General features: G+C 32.3%; 1 long non-coding RNA gene across 1 annotated transcript; it reads right to left on the bottom strand.

The window, feature by feature from the left end:
• Positions 1-493: 493 nt before the first annotated feature.
• LOC136038285 (uncharacterized) lies at positions 494-20813 on the bottom strand. Its single transcript, XR_010620171.1, has 3 exons — positions 20733-20813; positions 12190-12279; positions 494-1536 (listed from the first exon to the last, which is right to left on the bottom strand). It is a non-coding gene; the product is annotated as an uncharacterized LOC136038285 (long non-coding RNA).
• Between the last annotated feature and the right edge of the window lie 285 nt (positions 20814-21098).

Here is a 21098-nt window from a genome sequence, read left to right as displayed (position 1 = left end):
CTTCTCTTATAAAAATTAGCATTCACTCACAGTCTTTTATGCGTTGCTTTTTCATAAATTCTTGAAAGCGAAATAAATAAGGAGTTTTGTTTTGAATTCTATAGGGGGAAATGCAGGCATATATGTCACAACTGGACTTTAGACCTTTTCTAATAGTATGTATATTTCTGGATGGTTAAGCTAAATTATCCAATACAATTCAGTTGCAATGTAGGAGGTTTCAAACACGATTTATGCCTGATACTATTTAGTCTTTATTGCATGTCGTTTCTGTTTGTTTTTGTTCTTTATTTTAAGTTTTTTTAACGCCATTTTTTTAATTTATTAAAGTAGTTTACTTTTTGAATTTACTTTACATGAACTAAGGGACTTCACATAGGTTAATTAGCACATCTTTTGGTGGTGCAATAATAATACATTCTATTTTTTTTATTGGATCTAAGACAATAATAAAAAAATAGCCTTTTTACGAAGTTTGTTTTTGGCTATGATTAATAATATGTCAGTGCGTCCTAATGTCAGTTATGTCATAATTGTCAGTTAGGCATAATTAGGCTCATTCTGTTTCTTGGAATGATTATTGCACATTTTTTTGGCTGTTTCAAGTTTTAGCTCATTTATTGGCCTCTTAAAATATCGTCTTAGTACAAATTGCTACATGATGACTGCAATGTGATAGGAATGTTTTTTTTTGTCTTAGTTGTTAACCAACGGTTTGAAAGTTTTTTACTCTAACAAGGCTCATGTAAATTAGGAATATTGTAGGTAATCTTCACTAACTCTTACCAATTCCGTATCTGGATTAATCTTTTTTTTGTTCTGCTGGATTTTTTTTGGTGAATTGGAACTTTGTTTATTCTTTAAGGTCACTGAGTTGATTGTTTTGGAGTGTGTCGAGGTTTACCTTTTTTTACAAATGTTAACATATTAAACAACGAGGAATAATGCAAGCAAATTTTTACTTATTACTCATTTAATAAGGCTATTATGTTTTCAGAACTGAAATTCTTTTATTGGACTATGGAACTAATGTATTTAGTTATTTGAATTAACCGATTTTACTCTTTACAGCTCATAAGGTCGAATTCAGCATTCTGTAATTACACAGGAATTATGATTTTTCTTCCTATAGCGAAGTTTAAAAACATTGAATAACTCGAAGTTAAAATTGGAAAAAAATTGAGGTTTTAACCCATTTATTTATTTATCTTAATATCCTTTGCGCCAAATTAGCTTTAATTTGTTTTCGAAATGCAAATGTTTGGACTTTGTTTTTACAATTAGTCTATTCAACGCGAATTTGATCTTGCCTAGTAAAAAATTAACATGTAACTTTTCTCTAAGGCTAATTGTCTAAGGTATTTTGGGACATTATTTCGGCTATATCGGTTGCATCAAATATTAGAACTGATGTGGTATTTCCACCGTTTGGCTTAATTTCTCTCATCAATTGTTGGATTTCGTCTCTCGATTGGAGGTATTTTCGGTTGCCAAATGAAATATAGTTGGCTCGTGTCCAAACAGGAACAACGGTACCTAAAAAAAGAAAGAATTGCGTATTTAATTTGTTTTCTGTAAAAATAGGGCTCGGTACTAATACTGACTTTATCGCTAATAAGTTTGATGAAGAGTATATATAAAAACACAGGCTTATATATAGAAATTTTTATTTCTTAATATAGGTTTATCAGTGGAATCATTTGTAATTTTATACTGTTTGACATTGGAAAGATCAAGGATATTTGTCAGGGTGATCAAGAATTATCAAATATTATTCAGTTACATTCCAGGAGGTTTCAAATACAGTGTATACATTTTACTATTTGGTCATCATTGCAAGTTGTTTCTGTGAGTCTTTGTACTTTATCTTATGTGTTATTTTAACGCCATTTTTTATAATGTATTTAACTTTTATTTTTTGAATTTATTTTGTATGAACCAGGGGATGCCGAATAGGTCTAATTAGCACGCCTGTTGGTGGCCCCATAATTATCCATTCTCTTGTCGCTTGTCGATGGTTTTGGAGTGTGTCAAGGCTTACATTTGTTTACTTTCAATCCAATGAATAATAACGTAAACAAATGTCTACGTATCACTCATTCAATCAGGCTATTTTGTTTTCAGAACTGAAGTTGTTTTATCGGACCACGGATCTAATATATGGAGTTATTTGAATTAACCTATTTTACTTTTTACAGCTCATAAGGTGGAATTTAGTTGTTTTTTTTATTGTAGAGGAAGTATGGTTTTCTTCCTCAATAGTATTTTTTTTCTGAACCTAATTGGGTTTATGTTGCCTTTTATTAAAAAATTGAATAACTCGAAGTAAAAATTGAAAAATCGTGTGACGATTTAACCTAATCAGTTATATATCTTTTATATCTTATTAACCTTTGCGCCAGATCAGTTTTAGTTTGTTTTCAAAATGCAATATAATAAACAATAATTCTACTTCAGTTCATACTGATAATCTGACATAAACGTGCTTAAACAAGCAGGAAGAGTAAAATGGAATAAGTTCCCCTGAATGGTAACTCCGAACTGTTCTACTTTAATGGAATATAATAATTTAACCTTGACACTGACACTTCATATTTTTTTATTTAAACGCACAAAAAAAACTACAAAATATTACATTTATGCCAGGAAACCACGAAAGAATATTTTGTGAGAATTTGTAGATGTGTATGCTCTCCAGACTTGTGGGTTAGTTTATACAAATCGAAAACTATCTGAATAGGTCAAGACATTAAGAAACACTTCATATTTTTCAGTGGGTAAACGAATTTCATATTTCCACAAAGTTCTAATTATTTCTTGTGAGCCTGACGAAGATTCTTCTCAGCCTCCTTTAGCTTCTCGACAGCTCGCTTTTTTTTTCTTGACCTGGTCCCAATATTGTCTTAATAGGATACAATGAGGAGTCTAATATTTCCCCTAAAAAAAACAACAACAAAATAACACAAAAATTGAAATGAAATTGACAATAAGGTAATTGAGACGCATCAAATTAATTTGTCGCAAAAGAATTCCTGGCCTCTTTCAGTCAACATTGGCGCTTTGCACTAAAAACTGGCAGAGATCTTAGCTTGACCGAGGTAGTATCACTCCTGTCAATTCAAAAAGGTAATTGAAAGTTTAAAATTAAGGAATCTTACATTAACAAATCGAGAAACTAAGCTTTCAATTGAGAATTAACTGGTATTCCTTTTCTTATATTGTGAAAAAGCCTCAATCTGGTTCTGGTACAGCTACGTTTACAGAAATTATTTTCACTTGAAGATTGTTAAAAAAATGAATTTAATGGAAAACACTGGATAAAAGATTCGATAATAAATATAAAAATGTTTCAGGGGAAATACATATTTCAGGGACGATTAAATGCACTGGTGAAGAAAGAGTTCATAAATTGGTTGGTACGGCATCTCAACGTTTGCGGTTTGTCCTATTTGCCAACCAATCAATCATATCATGGACTTCAGTTTGTGTTTTAGAAGGGTGAGGAATGCCGAATCTGTAATCACTAATCCATGAGCCGAGGTTTCTTTGAATTTCTATCGGCTTTAGTGTCTGCAGCGGTGCATCTGGAGATCAACAACAAGTTTGTGCAGGGTTGGACTCGATAGTTTGCAAGAAAATTGGCATGTGACAATTCTATCAGTGTACCGTGTAACATCATCCAGTGATGATTTTCCTGTGACTGGTGCATCTTCTACTCAGTGAATGCACTTTACATTTGGGGCACCACTCGTGTGATATTCAATTTGCCAAAAGTAATCCTTGATTTTACCAAAGACAGGATTCAACTTTGCACAAATAAGGTTGTTGAATATGACGCTCCATTTTTGTCAAAATGTACAACCCCAGATACAGGGTCCATTGCTGTTAATTCAGCTACTGTCATTTTATTGACGCCAACCTAATGACTGTTGATGTCACGTAAGTGTTTTTCGTACTCTTGAGAATACCACTCTGCACAAGAGGCTGTAATAAATATTGTCGGTGGCCTTTTGTGCTCTATCGTAGGCTTGACCTTTCCCACCAAAGCATGAACATATTTTTGAGATCCTCTCACGTTTGACTAAACTGAACAAAACTTACGTTTCGATTTCACTGTCTCTGTGTTGAAGTCGATCCAGAAAATCTATCGCACTTTGATTAGGCCTGACAGTCCTAATCATATGTGCAACACTGTTATAAAAGTAAGAAAGTTCTTGATGCAGAAAGTTGTGAAATAGATAATTTTCGTCTAGACGAAACTGTGGATGTCTACTAAGACGACGCAGCTTAATGTAGTCAGCATTTTCCATTAAAAACTGACGGGCTATGCCCCGCATATGGTCTTTGCCATAAGGGAAGAGATTTGAAAATACGTTGATTTACAATTCCTGTTGAAAGAGATCCTCCCCTAAACCCTTTAATCTTTTCAATTAAAATTGTTCATTCTCAATGTTTTTATTGTTCTTGAAGTCATCAATAAAGTCTTTCGGTACTGACGAGTCAAGTGCTTGTATAGAGAAATGCTCTACTAAGTGTGATTTGGTATCATTTTTAAGTTTTTCTAATATTGGTACTCTGGTACTTCATAAGTTTGCTCTTGTCCCTTTTCTTTTTCTAATAAACAACTCTCAAGAGTCTCTCAACTCTTCTAGTGTGTATATTTTAATGTTCCTATGCACAAAATTGTTTTCTTTTAACCAAAGTAGTGGTTTATATTTTTCTCTTAAATGAATTAAAGCTACCCCAATTATCTTGTTCTAGATTGTTTGTGCATTGACAAGTATCACAAAGCTTTGAATGTAAGAGCTTCTGTTAATTTATATGCAGATACTTATGATCCCATAACTTGTCCAAGCCTAAAAACAGTTAGCCATAGGGTGACACATCATTTCATTTCCAGTTCTATTTGATACAAATTCGTGATGCAATCTTGAGCTGCTTAAACGTTAAGGTTATTTCCAACAGAACCTACATTTTCTTTATTAGAGAGCATTTTTTCTGCACAATTTTCACACAACTTGAATATTTCTAAAAAATATTCCATCCTGTCAATTGACATACAGAGATCATATCTCTCTTCTTTTGGTACATACTTAAAGTCTTCTCTTGAAGAATTTGGGTCATATGATTGAAGCCCTTTTGCTTCGAAAAATAGTCAAGAAGTTTAACCTCATTTGGCAGTTTCAACTGCTTGCAACAATCGCAAGGAACTGATGGGTGTGCGTCTTTTATCTCAGCTTTTCCGCAAAGATATTCATAACTTCCGATTCTTCTGTAGATACCCGAGGACACATAGGCTCCAGAAAGCTTGTAAAGTTTTTAATCCTTAATTTCGAAATTGTAGCTTCTACTACTGATTTTATTTATGCAATACTATCTTTGGTCCTAATTATTTTCACACCACTTATGAGTCTGCATCTTTCTACAGCCTTTTACAAGCTTTTAGTAAAGTTTGCTAGAACAGGAAAATTTGGCGCTCATGCTCGTATTGTACAAAAAAAATCGCTAACTTCCTTTGCATGGGTGACAATAAATTGAATATCCCGTTTTGTCATGCTTAATTGACTTGTTTGCGCAGTAATTGAATTTATCCAAATATAATTCTACAAAAAATGCATTAATGAACCTTCATTGTTCACCTCGAGAATTTGGCAGAAAAGAATATGACAATTTTTAATGTCAATTGGCTCATTTTTGCAGAAATCTCGGTGATATTTCTATTTAATTGTGTGATTTTCGTCTGTCAACACACCTTGACAGTAGAATATGTTTCGGTGGTCCTACTCTCTAAAATATTTTTATTCAAATCCTTTACCATATATCTTTGGCAAATATGAATAAGAATTTTACTTTGTACGTTAGTGTTTCAGTCTTCATCGTCAAACTTTTAGAAAATTGCGTTTTTAGATCTTTTAACTAACCTTTTGAGAATAGGAGGTACAAAATTGGGAAAGCTATGATCAGTTTCATTATCTTGCTGGTTTTGTCTTATTGTCACGCACAAGCATCTATTACCAACTTCTACAGCTTGGTTATTACCATAGTAAAAAAATGGCTCTTCCTTTCTCATCAATTGGAATCGCAGCATAAAGGTCACTATTTAGGCCACACCTCAAACAATGGTTAACATCAAAGATTTTATACACTAATTCGAGATGATAAGCTTCATTATACACAAAATTTTCACTGACATTTTACAGTACAAGGATGAATTTTTCAATATCAGGGACATGATCTTTTTTTGGTAGATGCTCCAAGAATTGTGAACACTGCTTTTGGATGCTTGCATATAGCTTTCCTAATGAATTTGAAGCTCTGTTAACGTCTATGTTAGCCTTTTGTAGCAGTAGCTGAATTTCAATGGTTGAATTCTTTCTTTTATTTTGTTTTTTACATATCATAGATAGTATTTAAATTTTCTAAATCTGACTTCGTATTGGCTACAGTCCTGGACCTATATGCCCAACTTTGTCTATAATTTATTACAAATAAACTGAAATGCCTGTTGTTAGTCAGAGTTGAATTGTGCGTGAACTGGCCTATGAAGCAGGACGTATCAAAAGGCATGGCGCTGGTTTGTGCTTGGCTCTGGCTTTTCTTTATCATTTTTGGAGGATAAATTTTCACTTTGTTTTGTATGATCTCAGTTTATGTATCTCACTTTGTTTATGTATGATCTCAGTGTATGATCAGGCAGAGTTGAGGTATATGAGAATTTTTGTCATGTTTTTCTCGTCAAATTGCAGCCTCTGTAAAATTTCTTTTAGAATTTGATGCCTTTTTTTTATATTCTTCTCCTCTGTTCCTCATGAGAAAAATCAATCCCTTTGTATGATTTCAACTTATTGTAAATAGTAACCTTTTCAATAAGATTTCTTTGATACATTATCACTCCTCTATTTGGTTCTTGGTTTCCGAGAGACTGATTTGATGTAATTTTAACGATACACTTCATTATCTCTATATTTGATATTTCTCCGGATTGATACAGACTTGATTGTCTTTAGACGATAAGTCGTCATTTTTATATCTATTGTTTATACATTTTGATGCTGAATTGACTTAACTCTGGAGATACTCTTCATTATCTCTATATTTGATATTTCTATTGATTAATGGAGACTTGATAGTCCTCAGGCGATAGGTCTCATAATTTTTTTCTATCCTTTACACGTTCTGATGCTGACTTGACGTAATTCTGATGATAATCATCATTATCTCTATATTTCATATGTCTCTGAATTGATACAGACTGGATAGTTCACAGGTGAGAAGTCTCATCATTTTCTTATCTATCCTTTACACATTTTGATGCTGACTTTATGTAATTTTGACTATACTCTTCATTCTCTCTGTATTTGATATTTCTCTAGATTGACGCAGACTTTGATAGTCCTCTGGTGATTAGTATCATTATTTTTTTATCTATCCTTTACACGTTCTGATACTAACTTGATAGTCTTCAGGTAATAATTCTCTTCATTTTCACAATTATCCTTCACACTTCTTGATACTAAATTTATACTCCTCATGTGATAAGCCTCATCATTTCTTTATTAGTCCTTCATATGCTCTGATGATTAATTGATGCAACTCAGACGATACTCCTTGTCAGTGTTATATTGTTTTAAACTCGACGTTTACTTAGATCTGCTGCTTTCTCATCCTGCTTAAATTTGAGAACATCCTTTTTTCTCTCATAGTACTATTTCCTTTGTCCAGCAACCTGTTTTGCTTGCCGTTGATATCTCTCCTTCGCCCTAAGTATCTTGTGATACCATTAGCTGCCAGTGTGAGCTGCCTGTGATACCATTGTGACAAAAGCTATATATATATATATATATATATATATATATATATATATATATATACCACAATCTATATTAAAACTAAACAATTATTCAAAATTTTTCACTATGTCAAAATTTTTCTATTAATGTAAATGTGACCTAGATAAAAATCTAAGAAATGAATGTAAAATAAGACCATTTCAAACGACATTATATATGCAAAATTCTCCGGAAATCCACTGTCAAAATTAGGGACACGCCAAACTCAGTAGCAAGGAAAATCAAAATCAACCAAAGATTTCGCTAGGTATTTCAAGATAATTCTTTTAGAATTCATTTAAAAGTTCGTTATAATGAAAACTAAATTTTTTAAATTGCCAAGTTAATTTATTTGCAGAAAAACCTCTTAAATCAATTTTTGGCATAAAGTTTTACATCTATTTTTAAAATCAATATAATTACTACAAATCCTTGGATATCTAAGTAACTGTGAATAAAATGCCGAATGTGTGATATTTGAGTGTATATTACTTTCAGGGAACGGGAAATTAATCACTTCAAAATCGAAATCATCCGTTTTATTATACATTTTAAAACTTAATTTATTATTATCATAAATATTAATATTCAAATCTAAGAAATGATCTTCTAGAACAGTGCCATGACCAGGTTCAAGAGTAAACTCTGATGCATCTATTTTTTAGAAATATCAATAAATTTCTTACAATTTAAAACCAAAATATCATCTAAATATCTTTTTTTATTTGACAAAACATGTTTTAAATTATTTGGATTATTCTTATCAATCATATATTTATATTCGAGTTGACTTAAAACAAGTCAGCTATTGATGAGCTGACATCCCCCCCGTCCATGGGAATTCCCACGATTTGTTTGTACAAATTACGATTAAATCTTATAATGAAAAGAGAAATCACCAATGCAACAGCACAAACAAATTAAAAAAAAAGAGAATATAGAAGGAGAAAAGGAAGACTGTTTTCCTAAATTAGTGATCAATATAGATCAGCACTTGAATGAGGCCTTAACCCTACTCATCCATACAATTACATAGGTCAAAAAGCATGCCTTACACAATCAACCATAATGAATAATCCATGGACAGGCAGTCGTATCATCAATGAGTATAAGTCGTCATTTACCAAACAATAAAGACTATAAAGACAAATAATTCAGAGGCAACAACCGAACACAAGGGCACATCTGGAGAACACACACCTCTATAGGGTTTCAGCACTTTAAATTCTCTACCCAGGCAAGTGGCGTGCCTATCATAAATTCCCTATGGTCCTCGTGTTAGGTATCACCCCCAAAATATATGCCAAAATATATGAAAAAACAAGCAAATGTAGAACAACCAAGTAACAACAAAACAATTTTATCCTACCTTAATTTTGGCTCTCATATATTTAATTTACCAATTCACAATCTATATTAAAACCAAACAATTATTCAAAGTATTTCATATGACCTTGATAAAGATCAAGGAAATGAATGTAAAATATTACCAGTTGAAACGACAATATATACAAAATCCTCAGGAAATTCACTGTCAAAAATTAGGGACACGCCAAACTCAATAACAAGGAAAATCAAAATTAACCAAAGATTTTGCTAAGTATTTCAAGATAATTCTTTTGGTATTTATTTAAAAGTTCGTTGTAATGAAAACTAAGTTTTTTAAATTGCCAATTTAATTTATTTTCAGGAAACCTCTTAAAATCAATTTATGGCTTAAAGTTTTACATCTATTTTTAAAATCAATATAATTACTACAATCCTTGCATATCTAAGTAACTGTGAGAAAAATGCCGAATATGTGATATTTGAGTGTATATTACTTTCAGGGAACGGGAAATTAGTCACTTCAAAATTGAAATCATCCGTTTTATTATACATTTTAAAACTTAATTTATTATTATCAGAAATATTTAAATCTAAGAAATGATTTGCTAGACCAGTGCCATGGCTAGATTCAAGACTAAGCTCTGATGGATATATATTTTTACAAATATCAATGATTTCCTTACAATTTAAAACCGAAATATCATCTAAATATCTTTTATTATTTGACAAAACATGTTTGAAATTATTTGGATTATTCTTAACCATTATATATTTATATTCGAGTTGACTTAAGAACAAATCAGTATAAATGGGCTGCCATTCCCCTCCATGGGAATTCCCACGATTTGGTTGTACAAACTACCATTAAATCTTATATAAGTATTATATAAAACAAATTCTAATAAATGAAAAGTCGTATCTAAGCTGTAACATCTCGAGTTAACTGTAGTCTTAAAGCAGTTTGTCCATATAGCTTTTTTATTATAAGTGTCTAGTTTTAAGAACCTTTTACTAGATAAGAGGAAAGATTTCTTGATAACCGTTTGTAAATTATCTAACACTACATTAAGTGATAGATTAGTATACATTGTCGCAAAATCGAAAGACTCAATTCTTTTAGCTGAAACCGTTGTTAAAAAGTCTATCACCTGCAGTGAATTATTAACACTACAATATGGATTAAAATTCGAAAATTTTTTAATACCAGAATAATAGGTTTTAAGTTTATTTATAATTTCCTTTAAAATTAAAGAGAGGTCAGTAGCAGCAATGTGGGTTGGACATTTAGCTGCTCCAGCAATAAACCGCGGTTTAGGGGGATTCTTATGAAATTTTACAGTCCAATATCGGAAAGGGAACTTTTTATCATTGTCATTAATTTTAATATTAAATTTTCAAAAAGTATTTCTTCAGTTTTTTCAATTAAATTCCCATCCTCTAAATTCACCTTTTTCGTAAAGATTAGTCTTGCATAACTCCCTTGTTAAGACATCACCATACAGCTTTTGACAAATTATGGCAAAATTGTTATTAGCTTTATCCACCGGCACAATTACAAGTTCATTCTGTAGATTAGCAATTGCTGGTTTTATCTTAGCATTCTAAAATAATGATTTAGTGTTACAATTTTTTAAGTTAATATATATTTAATTTCGTATTCTACTAATAATCAAATTCTTCCAACTTTGAAAACTCTTTATTTTTATTCTCTTTCTTACACCACTTATCAATAAATAAATCAAAATCATTTTCCAAGCTATCAAGAATACTCGATGGTTTCAAATGACGAGAAAGACAGAAATTAGCCCCTTTATTCATTATAATTTCAAGATCATCTTGTTTTATTATTGACAAGCCCCTGTTATAACATGTTGGTAAGTAGGATTTACAAATGGGCCAAGTTGCTTACAGTTACAAACAGGTTTCCAATTTATATCACTATCCAATCTTTTGGATATTAAATTATATTTAAAAATCATTTTCCCAACAGTTTTGAAAATTTATAAGTTAAAACTGGACTATCATTATAATTAAAATTACTAGGAAGGGCCTGTTTCACATCTCGCTGATTTAAAATTTCTGATAAATTAATATTTTCAACCTGCTTACAAGTAAAATTAATAGGTAAATATAATCTGTTATCCTTATTACCAATCTTATCAAACTTATTTTTTTTTTAAATAAATTTCGTTTTAGTTAGAATGCTAATTTTTTCGCATATTACTTTAAAATTATATTCAAGAGCTTTATTATTCTTAACAATTCTAATAAATCAAAAATCATATCTAAGCTGTAACGTCTCGAGTTAACTGTAGTCTTAAAGCAGTTTGTCCATATAGCTTTTTTATTATAAGTGTCTATTTTTAAGAACCTCTTACTAGATAAGAGGAAAGATTTTTTGATAACCGGTTTTAAATTATCTAACACTGCATTAAGTGATAAATTAGTATACATTGTCGCAAAATCGAAATACTCAATTCTTTTAGCTGAAACCATTGTTAAAGAGTATCACCTGCAGTGAATTATTAACACTCAAGTATGGATTAAAATTCGAAAATTTTGTAATACCAAAACAATAGGTTTTAAGTTTATTTATAATTTCCTTTAAAATTAAAGAGAACAGCAATGCGGGTTGGACATTTAGCTGCTCCAGCAATAAACTGTGGTTTAGGGGGATTTTTATGAAATTTTACAGTTCAATATAGGAAAGAGAAATAAATCCTGCCAAATTTCATCATCCTAGCTTACCTTGAAGTGCCTAGTCGAGCAAAATCGGGACCGACAAATCCGACCAACAGAACTTCCGTTCGCTATATGTCACTTAGTAGATACTAAGTGTCATAAAAATTACAATATTTCATCAATAAGAGAGACCTAATTAGTTTTTCCAGATCAACCAAAATTTGTAGTAAATTTAAAACCTAATTTAAATATACTTCTAAAATACAGTCTTTATGCACAGCTATAATTAAGAAACAACTATCCAAACTATGATTATTCAAAATATGATTATTCAACAGTTTATTCTTACGTTTCTTTCCAAAATGATTTATCACTTTCAATGGATCCATAATCAGATATTTCTTCGTCAGAAGAATCATTGCATCCTGAACTTAAATCTCTAAAAGGAAATAGAAGCGTAAAAATACAATCTCTTCAGCATTAATGTAAATTTGAAAATGACATAATTAGAAAATGATAAGACGAGTAGTTTATTACCGCCTTTTCTAAATCTAAGACTACTAGCCTACTACTAATTCACCTGCTAGGCTGCAACTACTGCTGCAGCTACTAGGACTAAAAAAAAATATCCTGATGTGCTGTAGCTATCTTCCTAGGCTAGAACTTTCCCAATTCCCTAAATTCCTTTTAATTCTTTGTCCCCATAACTTTTACCTACTTATCCTCCCCAAATTCTACCCTCTTAAAAAACTCTCCCAAGTCCCTCCACTCCTGACATTCATGTATCAGGTGAAAAAAATCATCTTCACCAAACATCAGAACATAGTTATGATCATCTATCTTTCTTACTTTCTCCAAATATTTCCATGTTTAACCCACAGGCAAACCATCTAGGCCTATCCTCATTGAAATCACCAATTGACGTTCCTCCCTTCCCAATTTACCGTTTGCTTCATTTTTTAAGAATAACTCTTGAAATAAGAGGGCTTTTTGATTAGAATAGGAAGCTGTTTTAAAAGTGTCAAGAATAATAGCGTTGAGAGCAAGGGATTGAGGAGGGGGTCAACCCCTTCATATGCGGAATTTTTTTTTAGAAAACAAACAAGCCAATAGAGAACAATATACAGAATCCTTACCCCCCTTGATTGAATTTTTTCTACTCCGAAGAAACATCAGTTCAGTTAAAAAAATCACTTGTTTCTAAATCATTCAATCACAAAACATTCTTTCAGTCGTAAGGAAAACGCTTCAAGCTCCTTTATTTCTGGCTGCAAAAATTAAAATACATTATTACCATGAGCGATATCGATGTTCTTTAGTAGAATTGAGGACACTATTTGTCACATGAGGATACTGTAGAACGAGAGGGAAGGTTTGAGAGGGAAGTATACTTCTCTTAAATTTACCACTTCATTGCTATAAGTAACATTTTCTCAAACTGTATTTTCACCATTCATTAATGAGAAACTGCAGTTTCTCAATGTTAACCCATCCCTTTGCAGAAGAATTATCTTATCCTCACCCATCCCTTACAGGACGACAAGTACGTAAAGTCTAGGGTGGGGCTCTGAACAAAAAAGATGAGCTGGTATGATGTATATGTTAACAGCTTGAGCTATAGATCTTGAAACACAATCTATTCTATTTAGCCTAAATACTAAAGTAGTATATACCTGCAAAAATAAAATAAATAAACATCACAATTTTTCGAAGGTTTAGCATTGCAGTTACACTTTCATTAGTGATTAATAGAAATTGTCAACCTTAAAAGAAATTTTTTTCAACATTTCCGCATTATCGTCACAAGAACTGATCCATCTTTTTGAAGGCTTTCCTGTACCTCTTTAAAAGAAGAGTGTTTCTAAGCGCAACATACTAGCATTGGAAGAGGATTATTTCTTGACAAAGTCAGTATGAAATTCAGCTGTGCAGTTTTAATTACATTTAATAGTTAGACAAAGGTCTGATAAGCTGCTTCTTCGTGTTCTTTTCTTCTTCTTTTTTAATTACAATTAATAGTTAAACAAGGGAAAGCATAGCCAGTACTTTAATATATGGTGAAATTCTAATTTATTAAATGCAGACAACCTCCACGTTTTAAGTTATTAAATTACTGATAGTTTTTAAAATCATACTGGGCACTAACCTCCATCTCCTTAAAAAAGATCCCTGGAAAATTCCCCCTATATAAATCCCCCAGACAATTCCCTACTCGCTGAAAATACCGCGGAAATTTCTAATTACTTTCGTAAAAAAATACATTAAGTAATTTCTGATCATTTTTCAAATCATGCTGGAAATCCCCTCTCACCTCAGTGAAAAAATCCCTTTATGGGAAGTCCATTCAACGAAAAAATCCTGAAGAAATGGTGGACATGGGAGGGGTCTTGGTTGCCCTAAAATCACATCCAACTATTAAAAATAGCACTAGCCCTTTGAATTTCCAGTCGAACAAGCTCTTTTCAAAGTTTCTATGCCAATAAATGGCAATCTCAAAAATTTCTATCAGATACATTTTGGGAAAATACAAGGAGTAGGGGGGTGGGGTACCCACTGTGATCAAACTGAATCTTAAAAAGAGCACTTCACTTTTCGTAGAGCCTTCTATTTAAAATACCATCAGTCATTTTGGTGACCAAAACAATCTGTAAGTAATTTCTCTGGAAAATGCCCATGCTTCAGCACCATATTTAACCACTGTCATCACTGTAGCTTCCAATATTCTAATCTTGGTTCGTAGACTTATTTTCCTATTCTTCCAAATTCTTTTTTTCCAAACTAATTTTCCTATTCTTCCAAATAAAGAGCGCATTCCCTTCCCGTTTCAGATAGAAAATAACTTTCAGTTAACGGCAAACTATCAAACCGTACTCTAAATTCGCTTGCTGATAACAAAAAAAGGGCGAAACAAAAGTTACTACATTCCTTGAGTAGGCAAAATAAGCATTTCTTGCTTTAATACTCGAACAAATGAAATTTGCGGTCGCCACAACGGTAATTTATGTAGACTGAATCCGGCATTTTATGGCAGCCTATATCCATTAATTTTGCCTCAAATTTGTGTTAGTTTACAGTGAATTGACACTTTTTCGAGCTGGCAATGGGAAATTCAAGGAAGCTAAGTCGATAACTCACTACTAAAAATATTGTTTCTTCATATCTTGTTTCCACTTTAGTAAGGTGATCAGAAAAGGCTTTTAATACCATCGGCGTTAAAACCGTCCGAATAGTTGCCAATTATTCAGCTAAATGTAGATAAAATTTAAACATAATGAATCAAACTTATAATATTTATACGGTACAAATCCTATCAAAAGCTCTTTGGCCTCTGAAGGAGGGGGAAGATAAACGAGTCACTTAAAAATGAATCCAAAGAAAGGAATGAGAGGAAAGAGGGTTATAAAGATTATAAGATCAGTCAGCAAAAAAAAAAAAAATCAAAATTAAAAGACAAATAATAAATACCGTCCAATCAATGCTTCACACGAAAAAAACTTATAAAGAGAAGATCAACAATCATAACAATTTTTCAAAGAAGCTAAACGAGTGACACCCTCAAGCTGATTCGAGCACCATACAGAACCGTAATGTCTCACTATTACAGGAGTGAAGTCTTACCTTAGATGGGGAAATACAGGAATGAGTATGATTCATTTTGTAAAGACGACAATTAGAATGATCCGAACTAAAAGACGGTGGAGTACTTAGGGGATTTGAATGAACATACAGTGATTCGAGATAAAGTAAAAGGATAGCTCCTTGAAGATTAGTCTCCTGAACGAGGTTTCTGGCCTTGTTGTAAACCATATAAAAATGTTTTTCGTAGAAATACATCCATATTATTAGATAGTAGGAAACTTAAATCTGATCATGCAGTGGAAAAATTGGACCATGCTAAAATTAATCACTGTTCTGCTTTTTAGTCGATTCAGTGCTTTATTATCAACTAAAAGAAGTACCTTTGGGACTATGCGTAATAGGGGAGAAACTATACCAGGCACATACGCAGAATTTTTTTTTTTGGGGGGGGGGCGAAACCTTTTACAGCAGATGCAAAGGAGCCCCTTTTTTTATTTAGTAACTAAATAAATGCAAAAAGCACGTATATAGGAAAATACAGATTAACTTTAATCTGTAGTATTGTAGCGGGTGGGGGGAAGAAGACTGAAGCTTCAAAAGTACGTTTTAGGCTCAGGTTATGTTCATAGCGATTTAGAACCAGAGATTAATCTATTATATCCCACTGAAAGGAATTTTTAGGGTTAACAGTGCAATATGGGTGCTGTGGGGGGGGGGTAGTTCTTCTATTGTGAAAACGTCGATTTTAATGAAAAATGATAGTTTCCAAAATTGATCCATTAAAAGTTGTACTTTATCCAGAAAAAGGGGGATAAACGCCCTAATATCAAGGATAATTCTATTTTGTTGTGGAAATCAAACTCTCTTTACGAAAAAAAAAATAAAAACAGTACAATCGCTAATTACTTCAAAGAGGGTAAAATGTTAGACAGAAAATGGGTTAATACTTGGGCAGTGACTTGACCGGATAATTGCATGCTGTAAAATCCCAAAAAAGGCTTCACATATGTATCTAGATTCTTAATAATCGTCCTACTTTTGCCTGAAATCCCAAGAAACCATGGGGAAATTAAACTATTTCACAAAATTGTGCAAAAAATATTGGTACTTGTCCTTTCCAGGAAAAATTTCCTGCAAAAAGTGGGGGAATTGGCAAGAATTCCTTTACGATTTTTTTTTTTTTTATTTCTCACTGTTTTGCCGACTAAATGTTACGTGTAAAGATGCTCCTGGGATAATTTTTAGCGGGGTTAGAATTGTTTGGAGGGTTTTCCTGTGGGAGAAATTCGCAATGGGGGAATTTTCCGCAGGAAAAATTCTCCAAGGGGGAATATTTCTCGGGAGCAAATTTCCATTGGGAGTGGTGGGATTTCTGTGAAAATTTCTCGACAGGAAGGGGAATTTCCAACAAAATTTGAAAAACGATCAGAAATTAAGTCTTTCAAGTTAAGTTATGCTAAGGAGAATTTTTCATGCGGAATTGCCCTCGAGAAATTTTTCTGGGGGATTTTCAGCAAGGACGGAATTCTTCGCGGGAAGAACTTTACTTTTAGGCATTTTCTGTGGGGGGGAGGGGGTGGAATTTTTCATGAAGTGAAGCCTTACCTTTTAGTATTACTTAAAAAACGATCAGAAACTAAGTAAAAACAAGCTTTCCAACTAAAAGTAAGGAATAAAATTTTAACTGAAAATAAACAGAAATTACTCTGTATTTGGGAGGGGTTGCCCCCTCCTCATTGCCTCACTGTTTATGCTAAAGTTTGACTTTTTAGCCCAATTTTATAATTAGGCCAAACTTATGAAGGGGTAAAATCAGGTTTTACTTTGCATAGAAAAGTTGGGTAATGCGTGGGGGAGGGAGTGTGCCAAAATCAGTTTTAAGTAGCAAAAACTACGTTTTGACAGAAGAATAAACCCAGACACTCGTTTACGGTTTATTGGAGAGTGCGTATCCACTAATTTATTTTGTAATATGGGTATACATTTGGTTCCTTTGGGCAAGTGTTTATTATTGGTTAGAGTAGAAGTGTTCCGTTTTCATGTCCTTCCGTATCTATAAAATTTTAAAACTTATGAAAGTATTTTAAAATGGAATACTAGACAAAGATTTTTCATTGAATTAGTTCTAGGTATGTGGCTTATTTACTACCAAGATATTGCACTTATTTTTGATGAGATTCTACTTGCTTCGCTATTTTTCTCATCTTTCTGTGTGTTGAATGCCAAAGGATAGCTTTTAATCAGTGATGAATTGAAAAAAGAGCATTTTTTCAACTGCAAGTAAGGAGCAACATTAAATTTGGTAAAATTCTAGTTAATTGACTTCTAGAATGGACGATTGGAGAAGGAGTGTAGGTAGGTACTTCAAAATACCTTCCCAGGACATACTTTAGCCTGTAGACCCATCCCTGAAAGTTTCATTTTTCCTAACCTAAACCCTTTTCAAGATAACAAGAAGTCAATTAACTAGAATTTTACACAGTTTATTTATAGCCTAGGGCTCTTTTAGGTTCCATTGGGTGTGTGTGTGGAAAGTCTCCCACAATGGTTGCAGTAGCAACTATTATATTTTCAAACAGTGTTGAGTTGGCTAAGAAATGGATAGTACTACTCTTTTATTATTATAGCATATAGGCTAGTTCAGAAAAAGTCATGTACAATAATGCTACTAAGTAGTTTCTTAGTGCTCGAAAATCAGTGAAAAAGTTTAATTAAAATTTAGGTAAATAGAGCAGTTCATTTAATTGACCTACAAATAAAGTAAACATACCACTTGAAGCCATTTTTATGCCCCTTTTGAGTATGACAATTGCTTTTCTTTCAAATTCATTTTTTAACTGCTTTTAGAACCTGTAAAAGTAATAGTTCTTATATATATATTTTTTTATTTTTATGACATAGAAAATTGTAAACAGAACTGTCTTAATATTTGAAAACATATGTTTTTCTTTAATTTTGTCTGTGTCTGCTTTTCTTGGACTTTAGGTTTTAAACTCACAATTCTAATGACTTGATTAGATTTCTTTGGCCACTTAGTTTTTTTTTTTTTATTTAAAAGACATTTTTAAAAATTCTTTAAAACCTAATAAATCAGGATTTGAAAAAGTTACAAGGTCCAACAGTCTTGGACCTTATGTATATGCTGTAAATTTATCACACAAAAGTTTCAATTTTTGTAATATTTAGTTTTTCAAAGTTTGTCAAAGATCTATGCCCTTTGTAGGGAAGGGAATGAGTTATTAGATGCTTAAAAAGAGCTCTGTGTAGAATGTTCTTGACTCTGGAAGTATTTTAAAAGGCTCACATTTTTTCCACTTGAACTCCTTTCAGACATAAGAAAAAGGACATCCACTATATGGCTAATATAGGGGTAAAGTTCATTTGTGATTCAAATGAACATTATATTTAGACTCAGGATGCAATTTCGGGTATATATTTGTATATTAGGGCTGTTGGACTATATACTCTGTATATATATTGGTTCTAAGAAATTCATGAATTTCTTAGAAAAACAAGGAAAGAAAGGGAGATAAAGGTTCTCAACCTGCAAAATGTGCTAACTATGATAACTCTGCACATTATGGAGTAAGAGTTGTTTTCTTAACATGTTTCCTTATGTTCACCTGGGCTCCTAGGCTTATAATACTGGTTGGCTAGTTTATAGATTAGTGTATGTATACACTGTCAAATCAGCTATCTGATCATAAAGAAAAATAAGCTGATCTAGGATTTTACTCCAAGAATTTCTGGTTTTGATAATGTGCAGTTTTGTGTTTACTAATTTCTCATCAAATATTGGTTCATAAAAATAGATAGTCAAATTAAGACAGAATGAAAAATAAACTAGTAATATTTTTGTCTGGGATGCAGATAAACTGGAAGTAACTCTGAAAATTAGATTCCTAAAATTTTTCTGAATCTAATGAAGTAAAAATTTTGTTATGGTAGTGTTTAATTCAGAAGAGACCAATGTTAAGTCAGATACCAAGGGAATTAAAGAGTGGGTTAAAGACCATTGATCAACAATCTAAATTGTGCTTTGGGATGGTCTTGAAGCATCTACCCCTAGCTATTCTCCTTCTAAAGGTCACTGGCCTTTGAACTTAGACTCACTTTGTGTTGTAAAAATGAAACTCATAAATAGATCTAAAGAGTAAATAGGCTCATAAAAAGGATTTTGAGCCCCATACCTTAGCTAGATCCTGGTGTATAGAGCTTTAAAGGATACAAAAATTACTTGGCTAAGATGAATCTAAAGCTACTGCAGTAAAATTCTAGTTAATTGACTTCTTGCTATCTCAGAAAGAGTTTAGGTTAAGAAAATGAATCTTTCAGGGATGAACCTACAGACTAAAGTATGTCCCGAGAAGGTATTTTGAAGTAACTACCTCCCCTCCTTCTCCCTCTAGAGGGCCCTGACCTTTGATGACCTTTAAAAATATGTGTGTTATAAAAGTGAAACCTTGCAAAATAGATCTTCTACTTAATTGAAGTACAACAAAATTGTTTTCAGCTTTATAGCTTTGCTCAATTCCATTTCTATAAGGTTTTAAAGATATACAAATACATTTCCTAAATTTTGAAAAAAAACATTGATATGGCTCAAAATTCTGCTCAAATAACAGGAATTGCATTTTCAGAACTAATGGCAGAGAAAACGCAACTAGTAACTGAAAATTAATGTAAAATGTTGTTTTGTCAAAATTTCAATAGGCATAGACCTGTCATGTAGGTAAATTTCAGGGCCCTCTAGAGGGAGAGGGAGTGAAGGTGGGTATTTTAAAATACCTTCCCTGGACATACTTTACCCTATAGACCCATCCCTGACAGTTTCATTTTCCTAACCTAAACCCTTTCCGAGATAGCAAGAAGTCAATTAACTAGAATTTTACCATAAACTGTAATTTAGACTAGATAATTTAGTGTTGCTTGGTGTTTGAGGAACTGCATTACTATTTGCTTGTTTCAAAACATCTTGTTAAAAGTGCAAGCTTGAAAGAAATTTGAATGAAGGATTTTCCTTTCTATTTGGCTCAATCATCCTTGAGTCTACATTGTATCAAGACTCGGGGGGCAACTAGATTGAAGCATTTTGCTTGATTTTGCCCTGTTTGCCTTTAACAAAAAGCTTGAATTAACCTTAAGGAAAGTTGCCCCACTGCCAAAATTTGTTAGTAGGGAGTTAGCGTTAGGTGCCAGTCTACACGTCCAATAGCCTATAAGGTAGATAGGGCTAGGCAGGTTTATTTAATTTTTCTGCATTCCTTAAAGTTGCTTAAAGATTCATAAGCCTATAATTCAATAAAAAAATACCTAGGCTCTTGACTCATGATTATCCAGTTTTTCAGTTAGTGCCAATTTTAAATGACAATTTTAGGGTGTGTTCCAGGCGCCATCTAAAGAAACTAAATGGTTACTATCTCCGTTCCCAGCGGGAAAATTGTTACTGCCGAATCCGCTGGGAACGGGAATAGTTATTGCCGGAGATCTCTGGGGGAATGAAGGTGAGCGTCGAGGATTTTTTAATATATACATACATAATATATATATATATATATATATATATATATATATATATATATATATATATATATATATATATATATATATATATATATATGTATGTATGTGTATATATATATATATATATATATATATATATATATATATATATATATA

Source organism: Artemia franciscana, chromosome 17 (assembly GCF_032884065.1).
Source record: "Artemia franciscana chromosome 17, ASM3288406v1, whole genome shotgun sequence".
NCBI classification, from domain to species: Eukaryota; Metazoa; Arthropoda; class Branchiopoda; order Anostraca; family Artemiidae; genus Artemia; species Artemia franciscana.
This window is presented reverse-complemented; position numbering and strand designations above follow the sequence as displayed.